This window comes from Pseudorca crassidens, chromosome 13 (genome assembly GCF_039906515.1).
Source record: "Pseudorca crassidens isolate mPseCra1 chromosome 13, mPseCra1.hap1, whole genome shotgun sequence".
Taxonomy (NCBI): Eukaryota; Metazoa; Chordata; class Mammalia; order Artiodactyla; family Delphinidae; genus Pseudorca; species Pseudorca crassidens.
The window spans coordinates 33,053,403-33,068,036 of record NC_090308.1 but is presented as its reverse complement, the minus strand read 5'-3'; positions in this window follow the sequence as shown (position 1 = coordinate 33,068,036).

Genomic DNA, 14,634 nt, shown 5'->3' with positions numbered 1-14,634 from the left:
CTGCGGCTAATGCTCGTCTCTGGAGCTCCTTTAAGTGGCGCTCTTAATCCCCTCTCCTCGCGCACCAGGAAACAAAGAGGCAAGAAAAAGTCTCTTGCCTCTTTGGCAGGTCCAGACTTTTTCTCGGTCTCGCTCCCGGCCAGCTGTGGCGCACTAGCCCCCTTCAGGCTGTGTTCACGCCGCCAACCCCAGTCCTCTCCCTGGGATCCGACCTCCAAAACCCGAGCCTCAGCTCCCCAGCCCCCTGCCCGCCCAGGCGAGTGAGCAGACAAGCCTCTCGGGCTGGTGAGTGCCGGTCGGCAGCGATCCTCTGTGCAGGAATCTCACCGCTTTGCCCTCCGCACCCCTGTTGCTGTGCTGTTCTCCGCGGCTCCGAAGCTTCCCCCTCCGCCACCCGCAGTCTCTGCCCGCGAAGGGGCTTCCTAGTGTGTGGAAACCTTTCCTCCTTCACAGCTCCCTCCCACTGGTGCAGGTCCATCCCATCCCTATTCTTTTGTCTCTGTTTATTCTTTTTTCTTTTGCCCTCCCCAGGTACGTGGGGAATTTCTTGCCTTTTGGGAGGTCTGAGGTCTTCTGCCAGTGTTCAGTAGGTGTTCTGTAGGGCTTGTTCCACATGTAGATGTATTTCTGATGTATTTGTGGGGAGGAGGGTGATCACCACGTCTTACTCTTCCGCCATCTTGAAGCTCCTCCAAAAACATATTGTATTCTTAATCATGTTAGTTACTAGGCCAGCCCACAAAGGCCAACTTAGAGCCATTAGACTATAGATACATTATGATAGTAAGATGTAGATTTTAGGCCCTGTGAAAAAACAGCCATGAAATGCAGTAGAAGAAAGAAAAGCCTTTTCCTGTCTTTAGGTCTTAAAAACCAAACCAAACCAAACCAAAACAGATTTTCCCATCTTGCTTATTGATCCTTTTGTACTTTTACTTCCTTGACTAAACTTGAGTTGCTAACCTAGTTATTGAAGTGTAGCGCTGACCCAACCTTACTACATGATCTAAAGGGATCCTTGTTCCAAAATTATCTACTTTTAAAAAATTAATTTACAGTAATATTTATAGCACTGTATTTGCATGCAAAAAGTGAGAAGGCATTCATTTCGGGTGGTTGAAACACCATGTTGGTAGGCTGCTCTGCCTATATATTTGCTCCCAAGGTTGGTTCACCAAAGCTGTTCTGCTTTCTACAGGTCCTTTTTTCCATTTCTAAATACACAGATCCCTTGAAAAACTTGAAGGCTTTTCTGGAGATTCCTTTGGTGTCACAGATTGGCTTCTGAGGATGGAGGCAGTGGATAAAGGTAAGTGGTTACATTTTGAGATTTTTTTGTTAGTTGAGTTCTAGTTAAACTGAGACCTGTAAAATAAACATTATCTACTCATTAGGCAGTTATCATCATTAGAGAGTTTTGTTAGTTTTATTCAGGAATACATGATGCACTAGAGGTCCAAAGTGGAGTGCTGGGGACCAGTGCAAGGGGAAAAGAGGGACAAGGACAGAGAACTGTTGAGGTGGCAGGGCTCCAAGTCTCTTCCCTCTTCCTTCCCATGGCAACTCCTTCTTCCCCACTCCCAATTGTATTCAGGTACTTTGATCTGGTTCTGTATATTAGATTAACTTCACTTGTTCTCTGTGTTCAATTTTCATCTCATATTTTATTTAAAGAAAGGATTCCATTGCACAAAGACTTTTGAGAAGCACTGGATAAGATGATGTTTTGTGTCCATTCCAAATCTGAAATTCAATGGCTTGGTACTTAAAATCTCACCACTTATAACATCCTACCAATTATTTGAAATAATTGTTTGAAATATTTTGTTTATATTCTTTGAAGAATTTGAGAGAAATTAAATAAAATGTATTTTAAGTTTGATTATAAATACAAAATTTAAATGTTAATAATAGTACATTTAACTTTAGAGCAAAAATTTTTTTTTAATTTCTTGCAAGGCTTGATATTTTAAAACAGCATTAAGTCCCTATTCTACCATTTCCTAGCACTGTGAACCGGAAAATTGTCTTGAACTTCTTATTCTTCAATTTCCTCATCTGTAAAATGGAGATAATAGGTGTATCTACTTAGTGGTTATGGCAAAATGTTAAGACATTTAAAATCTTTAGCAGACTGACTGGAATCTAGTAAGAACACATATAAATTAGTAATTACTATTATTGCTTATGTTGAAATCATCAACTCTATGTTACTCGTTTGACCACTGAAAATTCAAGTAACTAATTTATGAAACCATGAAAAAAGAGAGAAAGAAAGACAGGAAAATTAGGACACCTAGAATAGTTTGAAGTAGAAATGCAAAGAAGGAAAACAGATGGGCAATATCCAGAAAGAAAGTTTTGCTCAGTACTGCCCATCTGCTACTCTTTGTGTGCTTTGCAAGTAATATAAAATTTCAAACAGCTAAGCAATGTAATCCTCAATCTAGTTTAATTTGTGTTTGCACCTCATCGGCTGCTGGCAAGGGAATGGTTAGATTCAGATTTGATTATAAAGCCACATAGTCCTCATGTTTATCCCATGAGAGGCAAAGCTGTAAAAAGATTAAAATTAGTAGGAAGCAACTATTCTCCTTATGAATCAATTCTTTTCTCTTGCAACAGAGGTACTATTCAAGTAAAGGTGGTAGAGACTCTCTTCAATAATTTTTTTTATTGAAAGTATCAAGCTCTCTTTTGTAGCATAATCTTCTTTGCCCAAGAAAGTGTTAAGATTACTGTTTTTCATTTGAAATTACATAATTTTCTAAAAGCGCCATCATTATTTTTTCTCTTATTAATTTAAACTATGCTTATTCACAGTAAAAATAAATAGAAGTTTGTTTGATTCAGAAATTAGAGAATAATGCATTTTTCTCCTAACGGGAAAAAGTTGGTATTATTTTGTTTTCTTTTAATTTAATTTAATTCTTTTATTTTCATTCCAGATCAGTTATCAGATGACAATTTTTGTAAAAGGCAGGACTAAAATAAACTTGTATATTTAGTAAGAAGTTACCAGCTTTTACAGAAATAAAGATGGTAAGGGATTAAGTCTATAGGTTACTAGACCAAGTGATCGTTTTTCTGTTTTAATCAGTCAATTCAAGGACTGAAAGATGAATTTAAAAATGAGTGATTTTTATTTATTTTTAATCCAGAATAGGAAAGTGTACTGAAGGCTTTTTTTCTCCATTCTCTTGGATGACTCTTAGTACCTAGGGATAGGTATGCTCTAATGCAGTCAACAGCAATTCCCAACTGTCAGGGTCTTATAACAGCAAATGTTTATATCTCACTTACACTACATGTCACTTTAAAACCCAGGCAATGGTCCTGGCTTATTTGGAGCATTGCTAGTCCTCATGAGAGAGTGGGGGAGAAGCATAGTGAAGCACAGAATGACAAATATCACATTTCCCATTTCACTGGCTAAAGCAAGTTACACAGCAAGCCTGAGTTCAACACAGTGGGGAGGTGTAATCCCCCCATGGGTAGGGTCAGTATCTTTTGCAGCACTTGTCACAAATACAGCTAAAAGAGGTCTTGACAAAGCCCTGTAGGTTTGCATCAAAAACATGTAAGGAGAGAAGACTTTTATTTGTAAGTTGGTTATTTCTCTAGTGTGGGAAGAAGTAGAAAAGATCAAATAAGAAGTAAGAAAGTTAAAACTAACACAACATTGTAAAGCAATTATACTCCAATAAAGACGTTTAAAAAAAAAAAAAAGAAGAAAGTTAAAATTGACCTTTTCCTGAGTATCACCTCTAGCCATTCCCAAATTACTCTGGTTAAGAGTGTTCTGAGACTATGTGTCCCGACAAGAACAGGGTGTTTGAATTTTGTAAGGGCATTTTGCTCACTAACTGAAAATTAAGAGTCTGTCAAATCATTTTCTTTCTGAATACCTCTTTTGATGTAAGTGTTCTTTCAGTGGAAATTTTCTGTAATACTACAGTAGTTATAATAAACCTACAAGTACTTTGTCATTCTTTATATATTCCTTTTTTATAATTTTTGCCTTCATATAGATCATGGAAATATTTTGCTCTCAAACTGTGATACAATGTGAGGCAAAATAGGCTGGTGGGACATTTAATCCTAAAGAACATTATTTGACATTAAAATATAAATTTCAACGCTATTTTTTCTCCTCAGAAGAATGCTGATTCAGGGATCATTCTATATTTTTAAAATTCTAAGTCAAGGTTAATGATGCATTTTATGTTTCATATAAGGGTTTTAAGTTTATCTGCAGCATAAGTTACATAAAAAACCTTGAAAGGAGCAAATTTCCTCTAAAATAGTAGAAACTGTTTTATAGTATGCTTTATAATTTACATTAATAGCCATGAGAATTATTCTTAGAAACTTTTCATCTCTTCTGTGGTAGACGTCCCCTAATGACACATTTAAATCTCTACTTTCTCTTCTAGTCTCTGTAAGAAGGGATGGGCCTTCCTTTCACTTGCCTTCTTGTTCTCCGTGAGGGATGTGGATTGACATTCCTGCCTCTCAGTCTCCTCACTCTATCTTCTCCATGGGAGGAGGACAGAACTATCTGGTTGATAACTATGGAGTGGGAATTGGGTATGTGAAGCCTAGGCTTTCTGCTTTTGGTGTTTACCTGCCTGCTCAGGTTCTCAGCCCCATATCACAGTTTTATCTGGGTGGGCTCCATGGGAGTGTTTGTAGGTCCCCAAAGTTGACTGTCAGTAGGTGGATAAGTATCTGACTAACTTTGGGGTTGGGGCTTAAGGACCTGTGGCCACACATTTAAGCTACATTCTCCAACAGTACTATCATGTTATACTGATTTTCCATTACTCCTCTGCCTGACTTCTTCGTTTAACTTTTAATTGATTCTGAATTCAGGCAAGGAAAAAAATTGCTGTTCTTCAAACCCTGACCATCTATCCCTCTTTTAACCACTCCTACACTTTACTTACATCTACGGATTAACAACTTTACAATACCATGTTATTTTATCCAGCTTTCCTTCCTCTTTGCCAGATTGAATTGGAATTTCTGGGGGTGGAGAAGGGCATCTATATTTTCAGAAAAACACATATTTTTTGATGTGCTCCTAAGTTAATGAAGATATTGACTTATATCAGTTATATCTTTTGTGTGTATTTTTCATGTTTGTGTTTATATTTTCATTTTATTTATAATTTTTGAGAAAATAAACATATGAAATTTACTAATAAAGGTTATTTGTCTTTTTTAATCTGTTTTCATTTCTATCCTCGTCTCTCCTAAGAGCTGAACATTTTCTTACAGATTTTTAGTGTTTGAATTTAAAGTAGGTTATTTACGATCACTACAAAGATATTCTGTGAATATATGCATATTGTTTTAAAAAGCTTTAAATCATACAGAAACATATTTACTAAAACTTGAAAATTCTCCATTAATAACACTTGCATCCTTATATGTAACCCTGAGAACAATTTGGTACAAGTAGATACTTTTCTATTCCTGATTTTAATGTAAAAATACATATTGCTTAGAGACTTTTTAAACAATATATCTTGGTAAAATTTCCATGCCTTGTTTTGATAAATGCATGGAATTCTATAGAAAAGACATCGTAATTTATCTAACCAGTTCTCAATGAATAGACTTTAGGTTTCCAATTATGTACCATTGCAGTCACTCCTGCAGTGATCATCCGTATACCCATATTTAGTTGCTCACTTGTGCAAGTATAGGCTTTCTTCCTACAGCTATGTATGAGCTCCTAAAAACCTCATGTTCTTCAAAATAGTGCAATTAAAATACCAGAACATGAAATAGAGTTGTGGCAGACTACTCAATACCTATGCACATTTGAAACTAGAGCACCACAAAACCAAATTGATACTTAGGAAGATCATGTGGACAGTCAGGGCAAGAGAGCTTTGTGTGCCGGAGGGGCTGTCACAGTGGATACTAAAAATGTACAAAATTACTAACTTAAAATGCTGATAAGAGTAGGGCTGGTGATGCTGAAGGTGTACAGATTAAGTGTAGCCATAAACTGGGTGGATGCCATGAAGGTGGCAATACAAATTGCCCTTAAAGATGAAAGCGACATAAGGCTGAGGGTGAGCAATCATGGGAGAGGCCTGGGCTCAGGCACTGATGTTTAATTTTTAAAAATAAAGCCAAATGGGGCTTCCCTGGTGGCGCAGTGGTTGGGAGTCCGCCTGCCGATGCAGGGGACACGGGTTCGTGCCCCGGTCCGGGAAGATCCCACATGCCGCGGAGCGGCTGGGCCCATGGGCCATGGCTGCTGAGCCTGCGTGTCCGGGGCCTGTGCTCCGCAACGGGAGAGGCCACAACAGTGAGAGGCCCGCGTACCGCAAAAAAAAAAAAAAAAAAGCCAAATGGAGTCCTGATTCTACTGTATCATCAGCCCAGCTCTGGGCTTTTTCCTTTTCTGCTTAAGGTTGTATTTTTACTTTTGCTTTCTCTGATTCCTTTGCCTGGAAAATATAATGTATAAATCTACATAGCATCTGTGTTTTTTGCATCTACTCCCTTACTTATGAATCAAGTATGAGTAATTCAAATTAGAGAAACATGGGCTGAGGTAAAAACAGACTGTGTTTATGAAATATATGTTTCTGCAAGAGGAATAATTGGGTCAAAGGCAATGTATGTTTCAAATGTGTGGATTCTGTCAAATTGTTCCTCAAAAGCATAATAAGAATTTCTGACCACAGAGTATGAGGAAGTCTACTTTCCTATTATTTTCACCAGCACTAGGTAAAATTGACCTTTAAATTTTGTGATCAATTTATTTCACTTCCCTGGACAGTATATGAGCACCCCATTATCATGTTTTGTCCGACCTTTGAAAGTTTTGACTTATTTTTGCCAACCTAATGGTTGACAACTGTTTTAAGCTGTGTTTTCCTACTAACAAGGATGAGTGCTTTTTTGTTTGTGTATTGCTATTCACGTTTTACTTTCTGTGAAAATCCTCCATATATTCTTTGCCCACTTTTCAATTTGCCTTTTTCTTGTTGAACTTATAAAGGTATTTTATATATTCTAGGTACTAAACTCTAATCTCTTATACATTACACATATTTTCTACTTGTCTGTTGTTTATCTGTTCATTTTATTTATTTTAATGTTGATACTATTTATAAATTTTGAATTTTAGAATGTTGTCTTCCCTTTGACTGTATTTCCTTCTAATGCTTTTATGATTTTATTTTTAACAGTTTTAAAAGCTAGCTTCTTAATCCACTGGAAATTTGATGTTGTGAAAAGTGTGAAGCAAGGAAATCCTGTGGGCTGTACCTTTAAAATATGTCCAAAATCTGTCACTTCTCTCCACCCCAGCTACTCCTCTGGTTCAAGCCACCTTCACAAGTTCTGGATTTCTGCAGTAGCCAGCTAAGTCATCGTCTTATGCATACACCTGCTCATGACAGGCTACTTTCAACAAAACAACCAGAGACATCTTTTTAAAAAGCAATAGAGCAATAGCTGCCCTTTTCACTCAGAGTGAAACCAATGTCCTTAAAAAGGCTAAAATGATCTGGCCCCATCACCACCTACCTGTCGCTTACCACTTTGTCTACCCCTTCCTCTGTCCCTCACCGTCTTCCACTGTGCATTGGCTTCAGTCTATACTCAACCCCTGACTTGGGCACTTTGCCTTGCTTTCTACTTAAGAGTAGCGGCTTGCTGTGTCCCACAGGCCTGGAGCCAGATTGCTGCTACGGCAGCTGCTTTTGCTTTAGACTGGCGCTGCCCCTGTGCCTGCCTCTCCTGTTCCCCCTTTAAAGTCTGGGTATAACCCGTCTTGCTTCCTGTTTCTATGTTCCATGTTGCCACTGGTTTTCAAGACATGGGCAGCAGCTCTCCGTTTCACTAAGCACCACACATGTGCTGCTTGGAAGTCTGAGGGGCTAATTCCTGAAAGATGAACTTTGACTGAAGGGGGATGGGAGTGAGTGGATAAATTCTTTCTTCTTCCTCTTTTTAAAGGCAGAGTGGCTTTGTGTGATCTCCCTGACAATGTCTCGCATGACCCAGCCATCAGTTTGCATAAAGCTGTGTCCTGGTCCATAACACTCTGCCTTATTTTGTTCTATCTCATCCCCTGCTCTACTCCATTTTCCCAGTGTTCATGCTTCCCTGGGATTGTACTTCCCAATAAAACATTAGCAGAAATATGTTTCCTTCAGAGTTTGTTTTCTAGTAGAACATTTAGTGCAAATGTTTATTCTAAATTATCTTGTACCCTTACATTTGTTTCTAGACTAGCTATGTCTTCTAATTATTCCCTTCACACCCACTCCTCGACTTCATAGAGAAATCTATTCCCTTGAATGTGTGGTCTGTTCATGGGATGACTGTGAAATGTGATAGAAGAACTAAAAATAACCAACTGGATATCTCCAATGGTAGTTACCTCAACATTTCTAACTCACACCTGGCAGTCTTCCTGTATTTCCTATCTCAGTATTAACACTGCCAGACAGCCAGTTGCTCCAACCTGAAACTTTAGAATGATCCTTAAATCCCCATATCCGGTTGGTTAGCACGTCTTGTTAATGCACTTGCTCAAACATCTCCAAAATATTTTCTCTTCTCCCTACTGACCCTGCATTCATCAGAGTCCTGTGCTCTGTCAAGTCTCAGCTTAAGTGTCACATCCTCAGAGAGGCTCTCCTGACACCCTCTTTAAAGAGTCTTCACTTTACAATTACAGTTATATCACCCTGTTTATTTCCTTCATAGTGTTATAACAAATTGTAATGACATTTAAAACTTTTTACTAATTATTTGTTTCTTCATTGGAATGTAAGTGCTATGATAGTAGGGCCTTGTCTATCTTGTTTTCTGTAGTAGGCACAATGTCTAGTTTCTAGCTCATAGGAGGCACTTTATAAAGATTTGTTACAAGAATGAATGAATGAAGAACACATTGCTTTCTATTAGGGTCGTCATTTGATTCCACTTTCCTTACTCATCTCTTCTAATCAACCCTCCACACTGATAGAATTGTTTATCAAAAACAGAGATCTGATCATGTTACTTCCCAGTTTAAAAACTTTCTTTATCTTCATAAGTACAAGATAGACATCAATTTCCACAGCCTATAAAAAGTGGTAAAATTACTTCTAGTCTATTTTTTTAATAGGAAAACAGCAGTATTTTTTTTGGAGTTTGGTATATCTTTTAAAATTTTTAAAAATTTTTATACAATTTTTAAAGGTTACTTTCCATTTACAGTTATTAGAAAATGTTGGCTATTATCCTTTGTGTTTTACAATACGTCCTTGTAGCCTATTTTTTTTTTTTAACATCTCTGTTCGAGTATAATTGCTTTACAATGTTGTGTTAGTTTCTGCTGTATAACAAAGTGAATCAGCTATATCTATATATATATTCCCATATCTCCTCCCTCTTGCGTCTCCTTCCCACCCTCCCTATCCCATCCCTCTAGGTGGTCACAAAGCATGGAGCTGATCTCCCTGTGCTGTGCAGCTGCTTGTAGCCTATTTTATATCCAGTAGTTTGTGCCTCCCACTTGCCCTTCTCCCCACCCCAAACTGGGAACCACGATTTTGTTCTCTTTATCTGTGAGTATGCTTCATTTTTTGTTATATTCACTAGTTTATTGTATTTTTTAGATTCCACGTGTAAGTGATATTATACAGTATTTGTCTTTCTCTGTACGACATATTTCACTTAGCATAATGCCCTCCAAGTCCATCCATGTTGCTGCAAATGGCAATTTTTTTTCTTTTTTATGGCTGAGTAGTATTTTATATATATATATATATATATATACACACACTGCATCTTCTTTATCCATTCTTCTCTTGATGGACACTTAGGTTGCTTCCATATCTTGGCAATTGTAAATAATGATGCTATGAACATTGGGGTGTATGTATCTTTTTGAATTAGTGTTTTTGTTTTTTTGGGGATATATACCCAGTGGTGGGATTACTGGGTCATATGGTAGAGAAATGAAGGAAACAATCCCATTTATCGTTTCATCAAAAAGAATAAAAACCCAGGAATAAACCTACCTAAGGAGGCAAAAGACTTGTACTCTGAAAAGTATAAGACACTGATGAAAGAAATTGAAGACAACACAAACAGATGGAAAGATATACCATGTTCTTGGATTGGAAGAATAAGTATTATTAAAATGACCATACGACCCAAGGCAATATGCAGATTCAATGCAATCCCTGTGAAAATACCAATGGCATTTTTCACAGAACTAGAAAAAAGTAATTTAAAATTTATATGGAAATAAGGCCCCGAATAGCCAAAACAATCTTGAGAAAGAAGAACATAGCTGGAGGAATCATGCTCTCTGACTTCAGACTATACTACAATGCAACAATAATCAAAACAGTATGATGCTGGCATGAAAATAGAATTAGATCAATGGAACAGGATAGAAAGCCCAGAAATAAACCCATGCACTTATGGTCAATTAATCTACAATAAAGGAGGCAAGAATATACAATGGAGAAATGACAGTCTCTTCAACAAGTGGTGCTGGGAAAACTGGATAACTACATGTAAAAGAATGAAATTAGAACATTAGAGCACCGTATACAAAAATAAACTCAAAATGGATTAAAGACCTAAATGTAAGACTGGATACCATAAAACTCCCAGAGGAAAACATAGGCAGAACACTCTTTGATATAAATCACAGCAATATATTTTTGAATCCATCTCCTAGAATAACAGAAATAAAAACAAAAATAAACAAACGGGACTTCATTAAACTTAAAAGCTTTTGCACAGCAAAGGAAACCATCAACAAAACAAAAAGACAACCTACTGAATGGGAGAAAATATTTGCAAATGCCATGACCAATAAGGGATTAATATCCAACATATATAAACAGCTCATACAACTCAACATCAAAAAAACACAAAAAAAAACAAACCTGATTAAAAGAATAAACAGAAGAACTGACATTTTTTCCAAAGAGGAAATACAGAAGACAAACAGGCACATGAAAAGATGCTCAACATCACTAATCATCAGGGAGATGCAAATGAAAACCACAATGAGATGTGACTTCACTCTTGTCAGAATGGCTATCAACAAAAAGACCACAAATTACAAATGTTGGCGAGGATGTGGAGAAAAGGGAACCCTTGTACACTGTTGGTGGGAATGTAGATTGGTCCAGCCACTGTGAAAAACAGTATGGCGGTTTCTCAAAAAACTAAAATTAGAAGTACTTTTAATGTACTTTAAATGAGGTTTTAAGTAGAATTGAATGTACAGTAGTACTAGGTCAAAATCTTAAAATTCATATTTGGTCTTAAATTATGCATTTAAAAAACATGATTCTCTATAGTTTTGGAATTTAAAAAAGCTCATGAATTTGTATAGATTTTATCCTTTTTTTTAACATCTTTATTGGAGTATAATTGCTTTGCAATGGTGTGTTAGTTTCTGCTGTATGACAAAGTGAATCAGCTATATATATACATATATCCCCATATCTCCTCCCTCTTGCGTCTCCCTCCCACCCTCCCTATCCCACCCTTATCCTTTCTTCACAGATGTTTTTGACTTAATTTTTTTCATAGATTAAGTTTTATTTTTTCTCTTTTCCATACATTTCCTTTATTTTTCTATTTTAAAATTTCAATTGTTAGCTTTTTTCTATATTTTAGAATCTTAACAGTTAAACACTATCTTTTTCTAGATAGAGCTATAGAAATTACACATAAAATAATTGTATTTTGTGATTAGCCTGTGGGGTTGATTTGTCTTATGCCATTATCTCTTCTGCAGATTATATGTTTCTGTGTGGCAATCACTAAAAATTTACATTTTAATATCTCATCCTCTTTAAATAAAAATAATTTAAAAATCATACATATTTGACATTAAAATTGTGTATTGGCCATATAATTCATTTTTAATAGTTTTCTATATCATATTTGTCCTATAATATATAGGGGATTTTTTTACTACTAAATTTATTTCCATACAATTTAATGGTATGATTTAATCAATTCCTTTGAAGTAAAATATAAAATAGTATTTCTATGTTTTTTTGTTTGCAGAGTATTTTAACAATTTTATCTTGAATTATACTTTGTTCCTTTCAGATCTATGCTGTTTTTACTTATACATTTTTCTTTTTAAGTTAGTCTTTTAAATTACAGTTGGCCCTTGAACAATGTGGGGGTTAGGGGTGTCAACTCTCTATTCAGTCGAAAATCCATGTATAACCTATAATTGAACCTCCATATTCATGGTTCCTTTACATATATGGTTCCTCTGTATCTGCAGTTCTGCATCCTCAGATTCAACCAGCCGTGGATCATGTAGTACATATTTACTATTAAAAAAAGAATCCATGCATAATCGGACCCACACAGTTCAAACTTGTATTATCCAAGGGTCAACTGTATATAGATAAAACACTCTTTTTGAAAAAAAATTCCTACTTTGTAAATCAACTCTTTAATTTCCTGACCTTCAATACTACTTTGTAGGGTAAAATGTTCCCACATTTATTGCCAATCTGATATTTTGTGATTAGTTACTTAGAGAATATATTTTGGTAAATAAGTGTTCAGCTTATTAATAAGTAGTGCTATGACTTCCCCATTATTTAATATGGATAAATTCAACAAATAGTCTGACATAATTTTACAGATTTGTAAGAAATGTTAATTAGGTTAACCACAATTATTTTTCCTGTTCTTGATCTTCTCATGTTTTCTTAAAGTACAGGTTGTGAGGAGCTGTTAAGTATAATTTGAAAAAAAATTTAAACACTGTGAGCCATTTCAAAGGTCATATTATTAATATGAAGAGTAATAAAATAGTCTCAGGCTATGATCATCAAAATTGTTCTGCTCATTACATTTCTTAAATCATTAGGATGAATTATCATTATTTGTATCTAGTCTTTTTTAAAAAAAATTATTTAAAGAGTGTAACTTCGAGACATTTACTCCTAGCCATGAGGGACTAATAGGTACTGAATTTTCTATATATAAACAACTAGGGAAAAATGTGAACAACTGGGGAAAATATAAACATGCTCTTTTAAGACACTAGATAATAGGCAGTGCAAATCTGTGTCTTGAGAAAAAAGAAACACACTAGATAGTGCCAGTGATTGAACCAACTTTCTGCTGGAGACAGTTTATGAACTATAGCAGTCCCACTGAATTGCAGAGCTAGAGATCAGAGTTTGGGGAGGCAACTTAAATTCGCAAAGCAGAGTACTGGAGAAGAGTGAGTTTGAGGGATAAAGCTCCATGAATCTATTTGCGGGTCCCCTTGTATTTTTGACTGAATGTCAAGTTTCTCCAGCAAAAGTTGAAACTCTATGAAACTATGCAAAGAATTACAGGGGAGTTGTAGTTGAACATACAAGACTGGAAGACATGTCATTTCCAGCCAGCCACAATGAAGAGATATTACTTAACAATTCTATAATCCTGTACTGACCTTAGAGGAGTGATGCATTAATAGGAGAGCTAAACTAGACCTAAAGTGAAGGCTACCGTATTTATACCCTAAAAAAAATCTTAAAAACTAACACTGAAAGGATCATGCTGATCCACAAAACACTTAATCTTAGCCAAAAGGCCAAGAAGCGTTTAATCCACAAAACAAAAAAACATTATTCTTCAAAGGAAGAAATCAAAGTCCAGATACTCAACAACATAGAATTTATAATACTTCATCACTTTAACAGTCAGTCAATAATTACTAGACACACAAAGAAGCAGAAATATATGATCCATGGTTAAAAAAAAAATACGTTAAAAAATACGTTGATAGAAACAGAATCAGAAATAACAGAGATGTTTGAATAAGCAGATAAGAACTTCAAAACATCCACTGTAAATATTTTCAAAAAGTTAAAAGTTAAATTTGAACACAAGAAGAATAGAAAAGGGAAGCATAAAATTAAAACTAACAATTTGTTTACTTAAAAAAATGCAATATAAAACAGAAAAAATGTACTGTAAATGGGCTTGAAAGCAGATTAGATGCTGAAGAAGAAAAGGTAACAGTGCTATAGACTGAATGTTTATGTCCTTTCAAAAATCATGTGATAAAACCTAATCTCTAATGCGATGGTATTTGGAGGTGGTGCCTTTGGGAGGTGATTAGGTCATGAGGGTAGAGACCTCATGAGTGAGATTAGTGCTCTTATAAGAGAGACCCCAGAGAGCTCCCTTACCCATCTGCCATGTGGTCTATGAACCAGGAAATAAACTGTCACCATACACTGAATCTGCCAGCCTCTTGATCTTGGACTTCCTAGCCTCCAGAACTCTGAGAAATAAATTTCTGTTGTTTATAAGCCACCAAGTCTATGATAATTTGTTATAGCAGCCTAAACAAAGACACATAGATACAGCAATAGAAAGTAACCAAACTGAAGCAGAAAGAGAAAAAAGAATTAAAAAAAAATGAACAGAATGAGAACTGATCTCAGAAGCAGAGGCAGACAGGGGTGGGGGTGGGAAAGGACATAAGAGATTATAGAAGAAATTACTTAAATTTTCCTAAATTTTATGAAAACTCTAAGCTCACAGTTCCAAGAAGCTCAATGATCCCTAAGCAGTATAAACATCAAAGAAATCCATATCAAGGTACATAAT